Genomic DNA, 20633 nt, shown 5'->3' with positions numbered 1-20633 from the left:
GAGGGCTTGTGGTCGCAAAGAGTGTAAACACCTGTCTTATCAGGAGTTATTGCAGAAAACAGCCAGATTAGCTGTTGGCCAGAAGGGCATTCTAGCTGTTATAGAACACAGTGTGCGAACCTGAATATTTACAGGAATGATTTTTTTTTTTTTTTATTAACAGGGTATTTTCACATTTCTGTCAATGAGACTGTAATGACTACATGGATAAACACAGATAAATTGTTCAAATGAAAGACATCTTACCTTGTTGGTATAATATTTTTGTGTTTGTGATCTGACTTTCATTTAGTTGTTCTTGTGTAGTTTACGAAAAATGTTTTTTTTTTTTGTGTGTCTTTAAAAGCAATATGTAGTGTGAGTGTAGTAAAACACATATGGAAATAAAGGTGTTGTACCTTACGTTTATGTTATGTTCCTTCCTGTATTTTCTGTCTTCCATCTGTTTCCTGTCTGTCTTGGTCTCTTTTTCAATCAGGGCTAGGTGAAGCGGAACAGATCACTTTCGATTTGGGACTTTACCACCCCCGCCCCCAAAGCCCCCAGCAGAAAGAAACTATCTCATTCCTGAATTTAGCAGAATGGGACATTGTCACAGCAAAGTATTCTGAAAAAGGAAAAGCTTTTGAATCATGACTTCCAAGCCCTGTATCTGCTTTTGCATCTTACCTAATTTGTTACCTGGCGTTTTTGTTTTTTTATTTTCAATACATTACATATTTGCACTGCATTTATGTGTTGTGCCTCTTTTATGAAGGTCAGAAACAAGTCTGATTTGATGTGGCCCACTGTCCTTTACATACATGGCTGTGGGTTATGGTAAATATGATCAATATTGTCTGCTCACTATAACTATATGTAGGATACTTGCATAATACTGCACTGGATGTAACTGCTCCTAGTTTAGACTTTACATACTCTTGTTATGTGCAAAACATCACAATGATGTTAGTGTAGCAGTGTGGTTTAGTGGGGAGGAGAAGAGCAGCAGTGCAGTGTACTGACAAGGAGCAGGGCCGCAGTATGGTGTACTGATAAGGAGCAGGGCTGCCCAGTTTGACTCTCAGGTGGGACACTACTGTTGTGGCCTTGAGCACAAGTTATTGAATCCAGCTACCTTCATTGAATATAAATGTACGTGTACCTGCATGCGATGCAAGTATCAGTGGGTCAAGGAGCCTGCTAAGTAAACAAAAGTAAATCATTTACTACAGAGAGGAGAAAACATTACACAGATGGAGGTGGTAGACGGCTCCCCATGGCTATAACTTAAAAATAAATGAAAATGCAACTCTGTGTGACCTGTGGTGAGAGTGTTTGTTTTTGTGTGTGAGTGAGTGAGTGTGTATGTGTGTATGTCTGTGTGTATGTTTATATCTGAATATGTGTACTTGCATACGTAGGTATGTGTGTGTATGTATATGCATGTGTTTAAACAGGTATGCATGTATATGTGTGTACATGCATGAATATGTGTGTCCATTTATATGTGTCTACGTGTGTGTTTTTTTTATTTTAAATGTTCATACATGTGTGCACGTGCATAGCTATGTGTGTGTGTTTCCATGCGAGTGCCTTAGCGGCTCTGATTGTGCTGGATGAAAGTGGAGACGCTGCCTCTCCTCTCACAACAAGGGGAAAGTGATATTGACAGATCACTGAACGCAAACCGCAAACACCCCGGGCGGGAGACAGCAGGAAGTGGATATCAGTCACAGCCATGCTATTCAAGGTGACATCGCTGGCTCCCTGTCCGTGAGACCTGCAATTCTGGCGACTACTCGCATTACAGCACGTCTCTGCACAGCGCTGCCTTTCATAGTGCATCTGGGCTGTATGCAGTGGCAGTGTGAAGGCTGTGTACCAGATACAGACCTCATCTACATATCCTGCTCTTCAGGAGCATTTGTTACAGAAAATGCATGCTTAAGAGTCCAGGGCACTCAGGCAAATAAAATATATGAACAGAGGAAATAAAAATAAAATGTAGAAACAGAACAGTCTTTGTATGTTATTGACAGTATAAGGGAGTGAAGAATTGTAAGTATTTTGCTAGGAGTCTTGGGTAGATGCTCTGCTGTCTCTGAGGACATAAGTTACCCAACCTGAGAATCCAAAATATATACAAATTGAAGAGGAGGGGTGTGGGAAATACCGCACACAAAGAAAAGAGGGCAGTGATGACGTTTGTGTGCTAGCATTGCTTGGGAGCATAGTGGACAGGGATGGTGCTCTTTTCTCCCAAACTGTGTCTGTTTAACTCCATTTTGAGTGGCTGTGCGTGGAGACAGAACTCTGCTGAGCCAGTCAGCTTTCTGATTACTGCTGGAGAGACAGCTTCCTCCTGCAGGTGAATCCCTCACACACGGCATGCACTACAGCAGTACAGGCCAATCACTGTTTCCTGTGGGCCCCGGGACTGTGGAGGCGCACCAGTAAAGAGGATTAGAGTCTCTTGAAAACAGGAACCCATTCTCAAATCAAGCCCCATTTGAAAAACTCTCTTCCTCTCCAATTTTTATTTTTCACAAATTCAAAAGACTTTATGGGCATGAAATACAATATAGTAAAGACTGCCAAAGCATTGAAATGTACAATGGAGCATAACATAATTAACACAGTGGATGTTATGTTAATTATGATAATTTGTTAGCTAGTATATGAACAAGGAACATCAAAATCAGAGCAAAAAATATTTCAAGGGGGCCTGTATCTGAACATTTCACCCCTTTCCTTTCACCCACTTCCACTCTTTCAGTCTTTTCTCATGATCATGCAGCTTTTATTTCACAATTATCAACATGAGAACAACAATGACTCAAGTTGAAAGGATGAAAATTATGAAAATGATAAAAAAGATGAAAATGCCTAGCATAATCAGCTCCATATCCTCAGATATTTTTTTTCTGATGAATGTTGATGTGGACTCATTCCTATTCTGAGGACTGAAATTTCTAACTTAGTGCTCCTGCCATTTAGCCTGAAAGGACCGTTTAACGTATGGTCCCTGCTCTTTAGCATGAAAGGACCGTTTAACTTGCAGTCCTGCTCTTGAATTCAAAAGGATCGTTTAATTTATGGTTCCATCTCTTTATGTGAAAGGACCATTTAACTTTCAGCTCTGTTCTTGAGCATGAAAGGATACTGTCGTTTGACTTATAGCCCCTGTTTCAGTGAGTGTTAAGAGGCCCATTTAACTAGTTTCTGCTGTTGATCGTGGAAGGACCAGTTATCTTACCGTCCCTGCTCTTTACTGTGAAAGGACCATTTCACTCCCATTCCCTGCTATAGAGCATAACAGGACAGTTCAACTTGCAGTCCCTTCTCTCCAGTGGGACGGTTCTAAGTGACACTTGCAGCCTAATCAGCAGATGCTGTGATGTAAGCAGAAAAAAGTGCTTTAATTTGAGTCTTTTCCATAGAGCGGAAAAATCAATGGTGCACGAAGGACGTGTGTCAGGAGGACATGGGTGAAAAGATCACAGAGAGATGTGGGTGTGATGCTGGGCTCAGCTTTTATGTCCCTGCAGCTGGCGACGGGAGTTAAGAAGTGTGATGAAGAGGAACGGATTGAGGATGCTCCTGTGAGCTTGAGAGAAGAGACTTTCATCGCTGTGGATGACGCAGGAGCCAAAGGAGCGTTCAACAGCAGCATTGAATAAATCATAACGGACACAAGTCTCCTCATCAATATTTCACCAGAAGGAGTGAGCTGTAGGGCCGGGTGCAGTGTCTGCACACTCGATCTTGGAGCACTGTATGTCCTACAGTGTGTGTGTGCGCAGCGTCAGTACACTGTGCACTGCATCTACATAGTTTGCCCTTCAGTGTGTGCCATGGTGTGTCTGCTCAGAATGTGTGCACAGCGTGTCCTTCAGTGGGACCAACAGTGCACCTGCGTAGTCTGTCTTGGGGTGTAGGACCTTTGCGGTGTGTCAAAGAAACTGTTTTCAATGGCAAGGATGGAACAAAAGGTATGGCAGGTGACATATTGGAGGTAAAGAGTTACTTTTGCATTTGGATTTCCTCAAAAAAGTTAGTCACACAGAGATTCGCTGGGAAAGGCAACTTATGCATTTATCTTTCACACCCTGTTCCTGATTTATTTTTCATGTTCCTGATTTTATGTTTTCAGAGCGGTTTTGCATTCCTTAAATCTCTGCTTTATTGCCAAATATTAACAACAAAGAGGCAAGAACTCTATTTGAATAGAACTCTTCCACATAGCAAGCCTGGATTCTTCAGTGACATCAATAAGTACGAACCAGAATTTACTGGAATAAACAGCGTTGTGTTTCTAGAGGTTGACTCTTACATCACTGTTGATTCCATACAGTAAATCATTAGAATTCTTTTTCTATTTTTCAGTGATGAAAGAGTTAACTGTTTTAGAGGTAAAATAGTGTGAAATGGCAATAGAAAAATGCAGAGGAGAATGTCTTGGCAGGTGTACCACTTTTCATCACAAAGCATCTCTCTCAAATTGATGTTGTGTTTCATTTAGTTTTATGTGGCAGTGGTTGAATGTTTGTTTTGCAGACCTGACACAGGAATATATTGCAATGTGTTGCGTTTCACTGTCAGCCCTTTCACTTTACTGTGTCTTGATGTTCACTGATCTCTGCCCCCTTTACAATGGTTCTTGCAGGTTGGTTATGTAGGTTTGTGAAAACATGTGACAAGACTTCCCACTCTAAATAAGCGTGTCATGCAGAGCAGGAGTTTTACAGTCTGCATTTGACTTCCTAAACTTTATAGCAATACTGAATAGAAACCACACATCAGTATGGAAAAATTGATCAGAAACCACTGTGTAATGACCGCGCAGTGCCTCAAGGCTGTCCAGCTCTGCTGCAGCTGGGGGGTTAGGATTACTCCTCCACTGCTAACTATCTTCCCATTGTTGACCGTGGTAAATCAATCAAACCACTTTCTGGTGGTCGGCGGCAGTCACCGTTCGTCAGATCAGATCTCATGGCGCTGACACACTACAGAAAGGGACATGAGCAAAACTGTGAAGGGTGGTCATGAGAAAGTCGAGATAATTGTGCTGTGATTTCAGGTCTTAGGGTCACACGCTGTGCTTCATCGACGGACATAGATCATTTCTCCAAGGAACGCAAGGATTCCAACTGAATAGTCAGACAGTCAGAGAGAGAGAGAGAGACAGCAAAGGAGAGATTACCCATGATCCAATCCGCCCTGCCATTCATTAGAACAAAGAACCCCCAGAACGCTCCCAGAGAGGGTTCTGGAATCAATCAGCTGGAAGTGATAACAGATGGATCTAATGCCCTACCCGCCTGAAGGTTCTCTCTCTCCCATGAATCAGATTGGGAGGGCTCCAAAGCACCAGCCAAGTTAGACAACCCCCCCACCTTCCCCCAACTCATGCTGTCATTTGGAGAAATGTTCAGAAGTGGTTTTTCAAAACTTGCACCAGTCCTGAGCCTAGCTCTCACAGTCCAATCATTACAACCATCAGTGCTTTCAGAATCATTGTGGGGATGGTATTCTCTGATGGGAGTTGCTTTTATGGATCATCCTTTGGCACCATGTTAACACTATGATGAAGAGAATCCTCTCATCAAAGAACACAACCTTTCATCTGGGTTAAGTCAGCCAAAATCAGCTCAGTGTGCTTTGGCAATTTTGTGGTTTGTGCAAGCGGACTGTGAGGACTGAATATGAAACCTGAAGAGCCTGATTATGCATTTGTCTGTTAATCTGACATTTGGTCAATCACAAGGAAACAGCTAATTCAATTGCGTCATGGCTTTTCTTTAATTATCTTGCCCACCCCTCCCCTCTTTTTACATAATTGCATTAAGACTCCGGAGATGCTTGAATTAAACATTCACATAATGTTCCTATACATGTCAAACATCTCATTTTGTGTGGCTTGTATTTGCCAGTGCATTATAAATTGGAGGCTGTATTTGACGTGTGATTTGATGTGTGAAATTTTGAAGCCTTGCTTCCATTGCTGGATTGCTGTGACATATTGGTAAGCAGCTCTAAATATGTTTCATGACACAAATGAAACTGACAGCATACTATTCACAACGAGGGCAGTACATCTGTCCTAGGTTGCAAATGCTGTTTCCTATTGCTATACTTAGTTACAGCTGTCCTACTTATTGACAATTTAAAGAAGCAAAAACATTCACGATACGTTAAATATTGTTTTCCAGTTAATACCAGAGACACATGCACCAGTCCAACAGAAAAGAAAACAGAGTCCTAATCATGCAATGATTCATTCCTGCATGTGGCAGGAATACCTTGCCAAACACTGCTGGATGATTTAAAATCACATCCATCACCCAACCGTATACTTCAGCCTTGTTCGGTCCATCTTGTTGCTGAGGTCCGAGGCATGCCAGGAGCAATGAGCACCCAGGTTACCCATCAGACACACTCAAATGACAGTTGAGGGCTACAGCCAAATTACAGCAAGGCGAGTGTGTAAGCAACATGAACACCTGTGCCTCCACTCACTCCCTTGCTGAGTGCTCCCTGCTGTCCTTCACTACGAGTGCAGTGTGCAGTGCAGTGCTGTGCACAGTGGAAATTTTCGGACATTCAGTTATAGAAATCTCCACAAAAAGAGGTTACATTCTAGGCTGCTTATTTGCAACAGCAAAAGATGCTACACAGGTATGAATGGATTCTTCCAGATTCCATCACAGGGAGCTGCATTTTGAATTTGGGTACAGATTCTGACCTCTCCACTGTGGATGTGATCAAAGCAATTAACTGTTGATTTCTTGGTATATTGTATTTTGAGCTTTTTGCTTTGTAGATTGTTGCATAAACAATAGTGCCCTGTCTGAGTCTGAGATGAAACCTTATGCATTATGTAAGATACACTGTCCACCTTGTCTGTCAGCTCAGAAAGATTTCATTTAGTAATGCTATTAGAGGCACCCCTGTGCTTTCCAGAGTGTACTGTCTAATCACATCTGAAGATGGTTTGCTGTTCCATCAGCATATCCTCTCCTAAGCATCTTGCCGTGTTCTTATGGATGCAGAGTTTGCGCAGTGGTAGTTTGGCAGAGATACATGATTTGCACAATGGCTGTGCCCCACAGCTAATCACAATGTGTGTCAGAGAGCCAGAATGCTGTCAGCGTGTCTACAGAACCAGGCACAAAACAGCTGTATCGTATTTTCAATATCAGAAATAGCAACAGTTAAAAAAAGGAAAAGCATGCCTCCAAGGACAAAAGTGGAGTCTGGCAACCTGTTCAATTTCAGAGTAATTTTGTATTTTGAGTCAGGATAGGGGCATTTCTCAGCTGACACATAACATTTTCATAACATTGCTGTGACATTGTTGAAAGGGGGTGGGGGTAAACATCAAGGCAACATTAAAAGAAGCGTTGTGGAAATGCTATGTGGCAGTGATGAATGAGCTCATGGCTTGTAGGGGTTTGTGAGGTTCGGGTTTGGGGGGAGGGAAGGCTATTGTAATGAGAATAAATGGAGCATGTCATGTATCAGTGTCATGTTGCGCTCTGACACAAAAGGCACAGGGACAGGAAAAGACAGAAGGAACTCAACTGTGCAGTATTATGAAAACATCAAAAACGGCAACAGATATGAAAAGCATTTTGGTGGATTGAGATTGACTCCTGTGAGTGCAGACCTAAGCTGATGATATTGAACCCTGTCAGTGTGGGGGGGTTGGACTCAGGATCTAGTTTAGGCATTTTACAGGTTATAAGTGGCATGTTTGACAGAAAAATAAATAAGCTAGTTTCATCTCAGCAGCACTGTGTCTAAATGTCAGTATGATTGAAAAAAGAGGCACTGCTTTACTCTTAACCTGATTCCCTTCTCCGGCCCTGACTTGAGGGTGCTGTCAAGCAGATTCTCACAAATATTTCCTTTTTTCCTGTATCACCTTGGCAACAGTTAGGGGGTGGAGATGGGGGTGTGGTGTCTGTCTGTGAGTGGCATGAGGAGGGGTTTTCAGTCAAGAGCTATTTCTTTAACCCACCCAGTTTTGATGAAAAATGGTAGTATTACAAAATCAAAAAATTCTGAACGGGCTGAAACTTCGCAGACAGGGTTATACAGATAAGAGAGTTGTGCATGAAATGCGTGGTTAAATGGAGGTAACATGTACAATTAACGCAGCTGTCATGGCTCATTAACATGGTCAATAACAGGTCAATACTTAACAAACTGCACTGGTACCCAGAAGGTGGTAGGTTTGCTTCCCTGGGGGGAGGGGGACGACGACACTGTCATTATTCTCTTAGTTACTTGACCTGAAATTCATTACTGCAATGTAAACTATTTAATTTGCCAAAGGCCAAAGATGTCTGCCAGGCAAAAAAACCTAATAAACTAATAAATAAATAAATAAGTAAATAACAGTGGCACAACAATAAGAGTGGCACATTAATCAGCAGCCTACCCACGCGGCCCTCCTCCGCTTCCTGCCCTCGCAGCAGTAATTATAACACTCTGTTGACTCTGCAGCTGCTGGGATTGACACAAACGGACAGAGGTGATTAATACTCAGACCCAAAGGCCTTGTGACTCAGCGGGGCAAGTATCTGGGTGAGAGGGAACGGCATGACAACCGGACAGCAATAGGCTTAAATGACCATGCAGCGGTGTGTAAAAAGCAGAGTGCGTTAGCCCTGAGAAAAGTGAAGGAAGAAGAGGAAAAAGTGTCTGATTGTTGTAGGTGTGAGTGTTGGTGATTGGTCTGTACAGAGGAGAACATGCTATTGGTCCAATGACAGAAGAAGAGAGTGTAATTGGATAGTATAAATGAGGAAAGTGAGTGATTGGTTAGTTAAGAATGGAAGAGCAAGTGATTTGTCAGTTGAGTGTGGGGAAAACAAGTTGAGGAGGTGAGCACAGGTAATGCAGAGGTCACATTTAAGCACTAGACGTGTTGCCACTGATTTATGTGCTGACTGTGTGTGTACTTAATTTGTATGACTTAATATTTTTGTCTCGTTTTATGGGGACACATACCTCCTGTGACAGGTTTCTAAGCTCATGATGTAACAGTGTTCACTAGAGGCTTATTAATATGAGGTGGTTGATTGTCTTATCATTTTTTTTGTTTGCTTCTAGATTTTGGATGCTTTAACCTAAGTGAATGCAGTGAAGTCTTCCACTGTTTACAAGGTAAGTCAACATCATTATCCAGAATTATTGCAATGCTTCCGCTGAAATGTGTGACCAAAGAAAGTAGTTGTGTTGGACTGGCTCAACTACTGTATTTACAGTGTCTACAGACGTTTACTGTGCTTGAGTGTTGTACACAGGAATTCCATTAGTGATGTGAATACACTGTTGTCATGACGATGCATGATTCCAAAAGCATTTGTGGTTGTCTGGTGGGCTTATCTCTGAGGATAGCATCAAGCTCCTTGAAAGCTTTTTCCATCAACCAGATCGGTTACCAACAGCAGTTTATCTGCAGAGTTTCTCGGATATTATGTCTTAGAAACCTCCAAAAGAGGGCATGATTTTGCTTATTGTCATCCAGCTTTGACTCCCTTCCCTCTTCAAACCAAACATCTCTTCACATATTTTGTCTCCTCAGACTAAGCCCTCAGTCAGTAGCCATAAAGGATGCTTGTTGACAAGACTTGCACAGTATGTGTGTGTGTGTGTGTGTGTGTCTGTGTGGCTAGGCAGAGTGTCATCAACCATGCCAGCTCCATTCTTCTCACGTCTGAAGCCCCAGGATCTAATGCTGCCCTTCTGTCCTCTGTAATGAGAGCGAGAGAGAGAGAGGAAGGTCAAGCGAGGCCTGAATGTAGCTGCCTGCTGCCTGCAACATTCAGCTTAATCATTTATGTCTCTAGAATGTCATACTCTTTAGTAACATTTTTACTGATCTAGTTCACTGGAATTCCTTTTTTATCTAACTATTCTGTGCAATTATGAACTCATTCATATTCATATATTGTAGTCTTGGGTAATTTTGTTATTGTGGCCCAATTCATTTGTCACAGGCATGCATTGGCAGTGAAAATACATGTATATGTTATGCAAGTGTAGCAAACTGATATAGTGTTAAGAGAATGGGGAAAAAACACAATGGAGACGAGCACAGCTGTGTGTTAGGTCTCAATTGACTTAGATTGACCCTGGGCTTTGACTCAAAACTATGGCCATTTCACGGTCGAGGGAACGCTATGTGTGTGGAGTCTCAGCCTTAGCCAATAGAGATGCTGAAAACATTATGTGTGAGCCAGTCTGTGGGATGGGGTCACGGCTATTGGTTGCCCCAAGCTGAAGGCAGAAAAGTTTACAAAGGCCTCTGCGACTGATATACAAACACACACATAGATCATATAGAGCAGTGACAGCTCTGTACTGTCAGTGGCATTACCTCGCGATCGATGGATAAGGGTTTAGGGTGCTGCAGAAAGAAAGATACACTTTCGCCCTTCAGATTTCTTCCTCAAATCTTACTCATTTGTCTTTCTAGGCTGCCATTTTTTTGTTCAGATTACTTGGCCATATTGTGGTCACAGTTGCTGAAGAGTTTTGTTCTCATTTTTGCCTCTCAGCACAACAGAAAAGTAAAACCTTTAATATCTGTTCCCTTTCACCTCTGTGGACTGCAGAAAAGGGGACTGCTTGGGCCTTTGTGACCCTTGTGTAAATGTATTTTTGGACATGTTGATAAGGACATTTTTTTTATAATAGAGCAATCTACCACAGAATTGTGGTAGGGCTCAGAGGAGCGTGTAGGTCTGCTATAGAAGGTGACATCACCTTCTTTAGTCAGTGCAAGAGTGTGATTGGTTCCCTGAGATGGAGACTTGGGTCTTTAGCACAGAAACCTCTTGTACTCTATTCACTGTGTGGTGGCTTGGACCACGGCAGTTAAACTTTGACTAAAAAAAGTGGTTAGAGGCCAAAGGTTAGAGAGAAAATAGCCCCCCCAGTTGAGAACAAGACTCTTTGCTTCTTTTTGCCATCTGCCAATATAACAGTAGTTCATCTCCCCCTGTGGAGAGATAAAAGAGCAATCTGCACCACACTGGTCCCCTGAAGGGGTGGGGGGAAGGGGGTGGGCTGGTGCCAGACACATTGCTGCTCTCTCGCTGTGCATTTCCTTCTCTCTCCATCCCTACTTCACTCACTTGATCACTCATCACTCTCTTTTCTCAGAGTGATTGCTAACGGGATGATAATGTTTCCCCGATCACCAGTTTTCCCATGTCCCCTGTCTACAGAGACCCTGGCACTGCGCAACATGCTGTAGGAACATAATACGGCAAAAAAAACAAAACAAATCTGGAGCATTCTGAGCCCTCTAGACCAATGGAATAGAAGCATAATGCGGGCCAGCTGATAGATAATAAAAGCAATATAATCAGAGGTAACCCAGTTACCATATGCAGCCATTTAGCAGCCAGACTTAATTCCCTAGGCACATTTAACAGATGTGTCTATATCTACACAGCTGCCAAACCCCCCAAATAACCATGAAACAGATTGCTACAGTCTATTTGATTTCAATCTGAACGGATTGTGTATCTTAGCAGTAGTATTGCTGATTCACTTTAAAATGTGACTATGCATGACTGAGCAGCATCTTTATTTTCTGTCTCTGTGTTTGCCGTTGCTGTGGAGTGTGAGACTAAGGCCAAGATCAAAAGCCTTCACTGTTTTGAATTTCTGCTTCGGTTACGGTCGCTGTATCAGTTTCAAAGCGCAGAAACGTTCGGTTCCCCTGGTTCTCTGGTGATGATTAGGTGGCCTCTAGAGAAGCTCAGCCTGCTCCTTTGAAGCAGGAATAAAACGGAGACCAGTGAGAAATCACCCCATATTATTTCAGAGGTATGGTTCATATTGTGTGTGTGTGTGTGTGTGTGTGTGTGTGTGTGCCTCTTCTCCTGTCATTCCACCAGTGGGAACCGTGTCTCACTGTTTCATAGCAATAATGTCAAATGGTGCAAAGCACTTTTTGAATAAAACTGAATAAAATACACTCTCTGGAGCTTTGTCAATTTTCATAACTAAGTAATTTTAGTTTCATTTTAATTTTTTTAAATTTGAATTTTAGTGTAACTAAGACGAACGTGCAGTTGAGAAACATTTGGATTGTTTTTGCTTATCAGCTCATTATAACTGCATATTTATTTGCAATCAGTGTGGCTCCACCTCGGCTTTCGTGTTGTGGAATTTGTCTGACTTATCCTGAATTTTTCTGGAACGCATCTGTGTCTCTTTACCAATAATGAATATAACATGCATTAAGCACCCACCTGAGTGATCTTTCACTTTATTCTGCAAATGTCTGTATTAGACCAGATCAGGGTGAGACAGCACTGTTTGACACATACAGAACAGTACTTCTTGAGTCCATTTACTCAGCTATGTGCAGTTAATGGACTGCAGCAGGTGTGCCAGATGTAAAATGTGTTTCAGTGTAAGTCAAGCGGGATAAGGATGTTTGCTCAGCCATTACATAAAATACACTTTCATCATCATCCCAGCCACTACAAACCACAGGGAGTTGGTGAGAGAGAAGCAAGATATCGGAAAGCATTTTAATCTGTCTGCTCTGGGCTGCTGTGAGATGTTGTCTGAATCTGTGAGAAGTTCCAGTATTCCACCCCCCCCAAACTCACTCCCTCCAAAAATATTTCAGCCTCTACCTTGCTATGCTACTACCTAGCTTTAAATAAAAATGAAAAAGACCAAAAAAAAACCCAAATGGTCTATTGTGTGCAGGCCTAATTGATTTTTCCACTCCATGCTCACAGAAACACCCTGACAGCAGGAGATACCAGGCCATGTGCAGGCTTAGAAAGCTATGCCAAAAACTGTGCTGCACTGCGCCCAAACCCAAAACAGCTGCCAACTGAAGGCCACACACACACAGTGGCAGAGAGGCATTGTGGGATAGAAGGAATAAGGAGCATCCTGCCTAGCCCAGACTGTGCTTTAGGTGATTTTATTTACCTTCTCCTGCCCTGTGAGACTTTCACAGGCACAGCTGACAGACAGACAGAAGATCTCTCTCCTCAGTCACCACACCTTAGCTGCACTTCTCCTTGAAGCTCAAACCTTTCCCGTGTGTTATGACACTGACAAATTAAAGCTAAAAAATTGAAAAGCCAAGTTGAAGCTGATGAGGAATAACTTTCTCAGTATAGAGCATGAAGGTGAGTGTTTCTACAGACACACGGCATGTACAGAAGGGCTATTATTCAAGCTTTCGCCTTTTACTGATAACCCACTGATGAGGTGATTGCTTTTATCAGTAGCCTTGAGTTATAATTACAAAGCTCATAAGCAATTAAGCAGCAGTACATGCTGTCAGCTTCCTACCCTGATATGGAATTAAACATTTCTGAGCTTTCTATCATTTATAATATGTATTTATTTTTGTAGTACCTGTGTGTGTGATCTGTCACACTCTTTTCAAAATGACAGTGTTGAAAACATTCACAAATTTGAAGCATTTGTGCAGTTTGATCTATTTCCAGATCTGACAGCAGAAGTAACTTATGATACAAAGAGAAAGAGAGCCGAGAGCAGAGAGCAGCATGTAGAGGAGCAGATGACCTCTGTCCAGGGTCCTGAAGGCCCAGCTCTTTGCCACAGTCTGACTATGCTGCTCCATGCTGCTGATGGACCTTTATTGTAAAGGCTGTTTTACTGGCTGTTTCGGAGCTAAATAAATGTAGTACACTGAGCAACAGAAGAAACCTGTCACGCTATTTATGTATGAATGCTTTTTGGAAAATATGGATTTAGAACATCCGTTAATTGGTTTTGGCTTCATGTTGATTAATTGATCATTTATTACTGCCTGGGGTATCCAGTCTTAATTTATTACTGATGTGATAATTATTCAGTTGAATGTGAAGCCTGGTAAATCTCAAGAAAGACATGTACAGAGCTGTACCAATCTGCTCAATTTATCAAGCGCTCAATTAATCGATTTGATGAGGAAAAACATATAATCACTATCCAGCATGCATATGAACAGTTTACATGCTGTAGAAGACAAACTGTCCTATGCTATGATACATTTCTCCTGATGCACACTGTTTACAAATGAAATTCAGGACCAAGGTCAGCATAGTGCTTACTGGCCAAAATCATGACTGATTGTTCTTTTAAACTCTGATGATCTCTGATGACAAGATGATCCTAGCAGAAAGAGTCTGTACAGCTGGTAACCTCAGATACACCCCACTGGGGACGGCTTCGCGGGGCTTTAACCCTGTGGTGCACACCTGACAACCTCTACCAGGCAATACTGCCATCATCATGTTTATAAAGCAGTTGTGCTCACAAAAAGCCCAGGGTCATTAATTTGATGTCCTCCACTAAGGCCTGCATCAGTTTCCCCTTATAATGCACCCTTGTTATGGAGTGTTGGCTTTTTATTTCAGAATTGATTTGCAGTTTCGATTTGTGTCGCTATTTCAATCTGACGGCTTTGTGCACTCAGCTAATTTCACCATCAGCGATATTCCACCTGGGGAATACTCACAGAGTATTTCATTCCCACACTATATTTGTCTTTAATTGAAAACTAGTCCAACCAAACCTGTTGAATTTCCCATTCTTTTTATTACCTTTTCACTCAGCAGGATAAACAGAGTCTATGATCATCTACACAAGCAACTAACATTCTTATTTCTTTTTCTTAGACAACACCTTTTTCAGGGAGGTGTGAACATTATTGCATGGCTGAATATTTGAAGCAATGCAGACTAAAGGCCTTACTCAGGGGTACACTTGCAATACTCCACCAAAGAATAGATCCTGCAACCTCCTGTTCCAAGTATAGGTTGTTAGCCACCATATCACACTTTCATCTGGAACCTGAATGTATTCACTTCAAAGCATACACACCCAAGACAAGACAGAAATTTAGAGTTTCATGCTGTAGAAGGGTTCAGGCACATAGTCATACCACCCTGTGGCCTTCCTCTGCATCATGAATGTGGTTAAAAGCTTAATGGCTCAGGCTCAGTACTTGTATGGGAGGCCTCCCAGGAAAGCCAAGTTGCTGATGGAAGCAATAGGGGGCAGTCGTTCCTCTGGACCAACTAGTGCCCTAGTGCAGTGACAGGGACACTGTGCTGTAGGAGATATTAAACTGCGGTCCTGATTCACTGTAGTTGTTAAAGATCACATAGCACTAATTCCGCAAAAATACGCAAACTAGCTCTTTCAATCTGTCCATCTAATCATCCTCCAGTTTAACTGAAGGAATAAATCCTTTCTTTTCTACCTCGGCTGTTAGCATTCTGGTGCAAAATGGCTGCCATTCATCACCCAGGTGGGGGTCTATTCACTCCCTGCCTCTCTCCTACACTGAAGCACTGTCTGATCCACAAGAAGGTTTATTGTATCAAGGAAATCAATCATTACCATCATTGTCATAAATAGAAAAGTAGGCATAACGATGTCTGGTCCTATCGTGCACCTTTCTATCACTTTACTGACAGGGCCAAGGGGAGCCTGGACTGATCCTGGAACAGTTTAATTGCACCATTAAGAAAATGAGCTGTTTTACACAATGGGGTGCAGCACTAATTGGGATGTGTGAGAGAGAACGTTTTCATGAATGCTCTTTAATGTTGCTTTCAGAATAATGAATGAATAGGAATGAACACATTAAAAAACAGAAAAAGAAGGAGGAGGAGGAGAAACTGATGAAACATAAAGCTAAAAGTTCATACAAACCAGGTAGTCTTTGTAATTGTGTGACTGTATAATGTGTATGGCTGCATGCTTGCATGTCTGAGGAGGAGGCAGGCAGAACAGTTGTTTTAGAGAGATACTTACAGGGGCTGTGGAGGAATATGCTGTAACCAGCTTTCGTTCTCGTGAGGTATTAATAACTTTTTCACCTTTATGATTAAAAAAAAATCACTGGCTAATAACGAAATAGGCTATGAAAATCTTCAGCACGTTACAAAAGAGAAAATTAAAATGAAAATGTCATTTAAGTGTATTTTTCAAAGTCATCCTTTTGAAATATTGCATTTAATCCCTCCGGCAACAATAGCGTACACGACAACGTGAGGTGAGTGGTAGTTCTAATTAGTGGATTTGCCATCGTCAATCTTTCTTCCACATCTGTACTGCTGGCAGTTTGCCCAGTTTGGTGGCTGTGTAAGGCTCTATATAGGCCTGTTCTTCCATCAGTAGACTCAGCCCTCAGGTTGATTTAATTAAATCCACTCCAAAGAACTAGTCTGTAATTTCAGTGCATATGCAAAACAATGCATATTCCCTAACAGACAAAGGTAATTGTTGCTCAGTCTTTACTGTGCAATTATGTATTTCATGTATCTATAAACATGCATTATAAAATAAAAATAAATAACATTTATTTGCACACACACACACACACACAACACAGCACAGGGAATATGTTACAGCAAATGCTAGGAATGGGAATATCCATTCTAGTGCATCAGTACTAAAGGCATATGTGGGAAGTTTACATATTATATGTGATGTTGAATTTTATCCATGTGAATGAGTGTTGGTATGGTCAGGGAATGAAACTGGTGACACACAATGCAGTGGGTTTGGAGTCACGGTTATTCTACAAAGCCTGACCAATGTATTCAAGCAAGGCTTTTTAAAGCTTTAAGGCTTTTTTTTTTTGCTGCTAACTCTCCCCTTTGGCAGTGAATTCAGAGACTGTCTGGCTTTATGTCGTGTGTGCAGTATGTGCAGAGAAAGAGAGTGGACCAAAGCCACACTTCATTCTCACAGCATCCTGCAAGCCTCCAAAAGCAGACTGTGTTTCAAAGCAAAGTAGTCTTTTAAAGCAAAGGCCAGACCATTCACCTACACTTCATTACCACCAGGCTGTGTTTTACCTGCATGCACACACATGCGCATACAGTGTACAGAACAATCTACCTGCTGAACCGGTGAGAGGTAATGTTAATCCATTTTTGGAGAGAAAGGGGTCAGGTGGTGTTGCTTTGTGCTGGGAATGCCTTAGCAACCATTCTGTCCTGCACAGCGGATGTGGTTTCTAAACCGCCTGATAGCAGAGTGCATGAATTTTTCAGTGGTAGATGATGAAGCCACTTAAACCAAAATACAAACATCCAAAAAGTCGATATTGTTCTTCTGTTCTTCACCACTGTAAAAATTATTCTTCATTCTCCCACTTCAGAATTTTTTTTAAAGATTCATGAATGAAAGAGTCAGTATGAAGCAGAAGGCCAGTCCTGAGACCAGACACTCGAAACACTAATGGGGTTGAGAGCATGGTTTCGTCACAGACTCCTCCCACAGTGCCTCTCATAAATAAAAATCACCACAAGATCACGTGGTGGAATATCAGTGATTTAGCGCCTCTGGTTCTCTCATTTCTCCCAGAATGCCCCATCAATCTAGTGCCTCAGCTTTGCCTCCTCAGCAGATTGGGGGCAAGGGGGGGTGGATGTTGGAGGGGAGGGTTATCTATGAGAGAAATGATGCCATCAGCACACCTGGCAGGGAGTAAGCAGAGGGCATGACTGATGTGTTTCCCGGCAGCAGGGGGCAGCGTTTCCGTGCTGCGTCTGCCTGGGGTATTAATGACTGGTGCCTCTTTTCTGTGTGTATGCGTGTGCATGTGTGTGTGTGACTGGTAAAGTTCTGATGGGGGGATTGATGGCGTTGTGGAGTAGAAGGAGGAGGGTGGGTTTAAGTAGAGCTCAACAAGGAGTGACCACATCTGTCACTTTTTAGTAAGTCCGCCCTTTCTCCATTTTTGTGTCACAGTCAGCCGCACCGTGAATTGTACAGCTCCGTCCCAGTTTTCCAGTCTTTTTAAAAAAAATTACTGTACAAAAAAACAACCGTGAAAGTCTGGTACAGGCTTGATTATAAGTTGGGGAAATGCATAATGTCAGCCAGTGCCAAAGCTGTCAGGGAAGAAACATGTTAGAGGGGACCTTTGATGTTCTGTGAAGTGTGACAAATAATTTAGAATTTAATAAATTGAACTGTTATATTCCTAACATTTAAGCATTCATGGTGACATTTGGTAGCTCTAGCTACACATTCTTAATTGAAAAAAAAAAACAGCAGGCTGCATACACTGGACTGCTCCAAAAAATAATGACTTAATTGAAGCTACTGTTTTTCATGGTAGCCAGTTATCTACCATGTCATTAGCAATGCAGGCCTTTCATTTCCCCTCTTGCTTAGGTGCAGCACTACAGTGGACAGTATAGCACTACCTGTATTCAAATTTCTGTGACTCTATGTATCACAGCATGAGAGCAGCAAAGATAAACCAAGTGATCCTTGGCTCCTATGCCTGACACTTCCTGCCACCAATGCAGAAACAAAATAGCCCCATGTACACATGTATCACAATGGAGCTACTTAGTTCCAGTTTGGTAATAATAAGTGGATATGGCACAGTTTGCCTTTAACCTACTGTGACATCGCTGGTGGTCTCTGGAAGCAGCGGTCCATGGATGAAGAGCTTGTGGTAATCTTACTGGATTGATTAAAGAGGGTGTGTTCATGCTGCTTTGGGTCAGGGAGGCTCAGAGGGTGTGGGGTGAGGGGGGCCAGGTGGCCAAGGCAGTTTTCCCGTTTTATTCCCAGTTGTCATCCATGTTCTATCTGTTTCCCCCTCTGTAAAATGGCCTCCATATGTGCATGCACCCGCGTTGAGGGGGCAGCTGTGTGATGACTCTGTTACAGACAGTTATGAGCTCCTCTGCAGCACCCGACATTATGCTCAGCTGCCTTCCGATTATGACACCAACCGCCATGTTCTCACCAGAGAACATACAGAACTGCCTCACATGAAAACGTCTGCACCCATGTCTGTATGCATGTGTGTGTGTGTGTGTGTGTGTGTGTGTGTGTGTGTGTGTGTGTGTGTGCGCACGCGTATGTGTGTGAACCCAGACATGAGTGTCCTCCTGTGTGTCTCTGTGCCAGTGACTGGTATAGATTACACATTAAAGGCAAGGATCTGCTGGGAAAAACAAATGATAGCAATTAGAATTAGCCAGAGACGATCCAGCCATGCATTATTGATAAGATCCATCATTAAAAGCCCACTAGGTATCTGTAAAAGGACACTATATCAATACTGCAGCGCCAGAGAAGCAGCAAGGAACCTGTTGGAGATGGCTGCTATTGCCTGAGGAGTGCTTAGTGCATGGGCCATAAGCCAGAGGTCTCACTGGCTGGCAACCTCTAAATTAGGAAAGTTGTCTTTAAGTCACAATAACGTACACTGACACTGGAAGAAGAAACATAACCAGGTCTCTATCTGGTGTATGTGCGTGTGTGTGTGTGTGCATGTGTGTGCGTGTGTGTGTGTGTGTGTGTGTGTGTGTGTGTGTGACAGAAAGAGAGAGATAGAGAGAGAGAAAGACAGAGAGAGATTACATGCATACAGGCATCTGAGCTAGTGTGAAAAAAATAAGTACATACATGTTCAAGTCGTTTGTACAAGTTGTATTGTTTCTTATTACAGCATGATGTTTGGTGTCGTATAAAAAGTGAAAGAATGGGTCACCAAGTGAAACTGAGAATGGATTATCACAGAGAGTGAGAATGGATTACCAGGGCGAAAGAGATCGAAAGATTGAAGGAACAGGCTGAGCAACTCCACCCTCCCAATCACTCAATCACTCGCTCAAGCAACCATCCAAACAAATGTTATCTAATAGTTCTCCACCCAGGAAAAAATACCAGTCTACGGAGTCATTACCCTAATCTATAATGTCTATAATGCCACATGCCAAGCAGAAAGAAAATCAGTGCTATTAAAAGTAAGAGTGGTGGAGTCCAGGCTCAGACATAACTTCCAGCAGAAGAGGGAGTGGGGGATCGGACTGAGAGCTCAGTTCACCTGGTCTTTCCATTAAATCTGACAAAAAAAAAAACAAAAATAGGAACGAGAGACTTTTCAAACCCGCTCTTCGCTGAATCCCATCAGCGACAGCATGCTAATGCCTTTCGCTTTGAGTCATGCTCTGTGCTCAGAAAATGCTTGTATCAGCCTACGCCTGAGGTGGTTCTGCTGTGTTCTGATTCACAAGGGTCCCTTTCTGGAATTACTGTTTCCTTAGCCATTGATTTCCCACCTCTTTTATTTATTCACTGCCATGTCTGTTTACCAAAGAGGAGCGATAACGTCTGTAATCATCAGCAGACAGGCCGGTGACGATTAGTGGTATAAACAGGCTGTAATTAAATCTAAACAAATGCCTAAATAAAAATTCAGTCCTGCAGCACTGTGCTGGAGTGCTGAGAGGTAGGGATTATTTAAACAGTGATTTAAAAAAAATAAATAAATAAAAGACATGCATGACAGAGGAATAGTGTCTCTTAATGTCAGAGGTCTTCTAACACTTAGCCTGCTGGTCAGCACATTGCATTAATCAGGGATATTGGCTATGTAAAGCTCTCAGTCACAGAGAGCACAAAGAATGCCAAAGGACTGAGTGGCTAACATCAATGTGGGGCAGTAATTAGGGGTCCAGATTATGGGTCAGGGGATTGTGAGTTTGTCACACTGGTCTGTGGTGCTAGAGAAATGCCCTGCACCTTAGTTGAGCTTGTACAGATTTTTTAATGTATCTGTAGTCAGGCGTAGATGTGTAAATATACACAATGTAGCCCCCCCC

The 20633-nt window shown here is 42.3% G+C and overlaps 1 protein-coding gene across 2 annotated transcripts in view; it reads left to right on the top strand.

Annotated features, from left to right (window-relative positions):
- Positions 1 to 20633, top strand: part of LOC118779229 (extracellular sulfatase Sulf-2-like) — a 49449-nt gene that overhangs the window by 4828 nt on the left and 23988 nt on the right. For both annotated transcript variants that reach the window (XM_036531216.1, XM_036531215.1), the window contains exon 2: positions 9103 to 9156. The gene's annotated coding sequence lies outside the window, so the exon portion shown is untranslated. The remainder of the gene's footprint in view (positions 1 to 9102; positions 9157 to 20633) is intronic.

Source organism: Megalops cyprinoides, chromosome 6, assembly GCF_013368585.1.
Source record: "Megalops cyprinoides isolate fMegCyp1 chromosome 6, fMegCyp1.pri, whole genome shotgun sequence".
NCBI lineage: Eukaryota > Metazoa > Chordata > Actinopteri > Elopiformes > Megalopidae > Megalops > Megalops cyprinoides.
The sequence above is the reverse complement of the archived record's forward strand: the minus strand, read 5'-3'. Positions and strand labels throughout refer to the sequence as shown.